The following is a 3,363-nucleotide window of genomic DNA, read 5'->3' as shown; positions in this document are numbered from 1 at the left end:
TAGGCATAGAAACTTCCAGTCAGGTGTGTTGAGGCAAGTTGGAGCTAAACTCTGCAGGACACCGGCCCTCCAGGACCGAGTTTGGACAGTCCTGCTTTAGGGTCTCTGTAGAAAGTCTATGGAGTGAAGGGAGGCAAGCCTCTGCTGTAACTTTACCTGCGGGTGTCACTGTTTGACAGTGTTACTTTATAAAAACGAGTGACTTTTATATTTTTAATGCCATATTTAATAATATTTGCGATGGATGTTTGTAATATCGATTATATTCTCATCCAATTTTTTGAGGAGACACTGCCTCCCTTGCCTCCTTGGAGGAAACACCCCTGAGATATATATATATATATATATATATATATTCCACTTTTATTTGTATTTGCTCTGAAATAAGGTGTTTTTTTTAAATGCTCATTGTTGTAACGTATATTAAAAATAACTAATGTAAGAAGTACATTAAAGTACATTAAATACAGTAAGAAATTGTTTAAAATCAATGCATGTTTTGAGAGTAATGAATGTGTGTGTGAATAAAGAATAAATATTTGCAATATTTGCACTACCATTCAACAGTTTTGTTAGGATTTTTTAATGTTTAAAAAGAAGTCTAAGGATGCATTTATCTGATAGAAAAATGCAGTAAAAACAGTAATATTGTGAAATATTAAGCTGAATTTTCAGCATCATTACTATCAATGTTGAAATTGGAAATGAACAGCATTTATTTGAAATAATATATATATGTATATACAGTGGGTACGGAAAGTATTCAGACCCCCTTCAATTTTTCACTCTTTGTTATATTGCAGCCATTTGCTAAAATCATGAAAAATTGAAGGGGGTCTGAATACTTTCCGTACCCACTGTATATACATATATATATGAAAACATATGTACAGCCATTTTGCATTCAAAATGTGCATAGTATACATACTGTATAAATAGCCTACTATAGTGTGCTATTCGCAACATATGAACATCTGTCTATTCTAACGGCTCCACCCACTGTCATTATGACATCATGAGACTCAAAACATATCAAGGCGATGTAATTGTGCTGCGAATACCTTGAAGGAGCCGATGAGACGAGCCAAAGCCTTTAAAGCACAGCAGGTGCTGCATAAATAAAAGAATGCATATTCATGAACATTAGCATTCATTTGCATACATTGATACATCCTGCATCAAATTAAGGTCAGTTTAAAGCAGTCTAGAGGTGAAACACCTAGAGCCATAATAAGAGTTGAAAGTGCCCCTATTATGGGTTATGAAAGGTTCATATTTTGGTTTTGGGAGTCCCCAACAACAGGTTGACATGCATGCAAGGTCAAAAAACACTTTCATTGTCTTATAATATGCATTTGTTTTTACCTTACTTGCTCAACGACTCCCAAACAATTCGCTCAACGATTCATTTTTCTAAACCCCTCCTTTGCGTGATGCTAATCTGCGGTGATTGGTCCGATTGGTCTCATTTTCATTTCATTATGCCTGTGATGCCTGATAAAGCAGCGTTTGTGAGCGCAGTGCTGCTTTGTGTACAGCGTTACCGGGGAAACCGCTATTTTTACTGCTCCAACAGCGCACCTAGTGACAAAGAATGAATTTGCATTTTCATTCAGACCAACAGGAAAAGACCAACAAGTGGGCGGGCAATATGCTAATGTTTCATGTTGACGTCAACATGAAACGGCTTGGGGATTGTTTTAAAAAGGACTCGTTTCAGTGATTCAGAGTCGACTCTTTCTTTTGAGAGACAATAACTTTATACACAGTGCACTTTTAGATTTAAAACTTTGCAAGTTGTTTTCATTCACTTAGAGCTGTGTTACACACTGCATGACCGGTAATTTTCAAAAATCCATAACAGGGGCACTTTAACATTTCAACCAGAGTTATGCTTAAGGCTATGTTTTAATATATTCACAGTGTTGGGGAAAACACTTTGAAACTGAACCTTACTACTAGCTATGCTTAATTTATAGTAGCTAAAGCAATCTAATGGTTTTTAATGTTCAAATACTTCCTTCTATCCCAGTTTAATACACATAAACAATTATAAGTAATCAATTTATAGGTCAATTCACCTGAAAGAATAAAATGGAGTTTAATGCAGGATTGTCCAAGAAACTTGTTTGAACACAGTCATTAATTTTGCAATCTGTTTGGTAGGGTTGAACGAATAGTAGTTGATCAGTGCAATTAACTTTTAAATTTTTGTTATTCTGTGGCAGAAATGGGCTTAGAAAACAGTTGAAAGCAGCTGCTTTCTATTTTGTTACAGGATTCTTTGAAAAATAAGATTTATTTGCAAGCGTCTTTACTGTATAACTTAAATGTCTTAACTATATAATACTGTAACATACTGTAAATAGACAACTTTCAAAAGGAAGAGAAAATGATTTCCATGTGTTTTGCTGTTGATGTCAAAGGCTGGACATCTAAACAAAATCTGCTGTATTGTGGCGCAAATTCATCTGTCACTTGGGTGAAGCTCGTCAAATTAGATGTCAGCATGGGAAAATGTCTGAAAACGTCAAATACAATAACTAAAATACATTAAGAATCTCTTTACTCTCACTTTTGATCAATTCAATGCATGCTTGCTGAATATGTTTTTTTTTTATCTTAAGACTAAACTTTTGTGTTTGATTATTGCAACATTAACAGGAAGTTGTTTATTTTGTAATAATAACCTTACACACTTTATCCTTCCTATTACACGGCTACTTAAATGAATAAATACACAGCATGAAATATTGATGTTTAGACATCTATCAAAGGTTTTAAAGTCACCATATATTAAAATGAATACACTCATGAAGTCCTCCGAGGCCTTTTTTTAATGCAGTCAGTAGATAATTGCTTCTCTATTTTGTGTATGAAAAGATCCACAGATAAAAAACAAACAGTTTAGTAGTCATTATAGAAACATTTGACTCAATCCTGCGACTAGCCAATCAGAATCAAGTATTTTAGAGAGCAGCATAATAACTGTGAATCATGTAAACAGGTTTTAAAGCATTTTTACAGTCTTTTACCGTTAAATTCACGGTCATTTTTTACAGTGTGGATTCATCCGCCTGAGAGATATATATGACCGTGTGTCTTCAGTGGGCCGGGGTTCGGGATCTGCGGCCCTGAGGGAGGCTTTGATCTGTTCTTCACTGGCTTTCATCCCTCCGGAGGGGGAGGTGCAAGAGATCAGCGCGCACACGGAGGAGGAAAACCAGAGGACATCACGGGAAAAAGGATTAGTGTTGTACCTGCTGATGCATTCAGAGTCTGTAGCCTACCTGTATTTAAAGCAGCTCATCTCAACTGGTGGCAAAAATGAGCCTCAGGTCTGTTCTGAAAACAATGCTAATG

Source organism: Sinocyclocheilus anshuiensis, unplaced genomic scaffold (genome assembly GCF_001515605.1).
Source record: "Sinocyclocheilus anshuiensis isolate Anshui unplaced genomic scaffold, SAMN03320099.WGS_v1.1 scaffold948, whole genome shotgun sequence".
Classification (NCBI taxonomy): domain Eukaryota; kingdom Metazoa; phylum Chordata; class Actinopteri; order Cypriniformes; family Cyprinidae; genus Sinocyclocheilus; species Sinocyclocheilus anshuiensis.
This window is presented reverse-complemented; position numbering follows the sequence as displayed.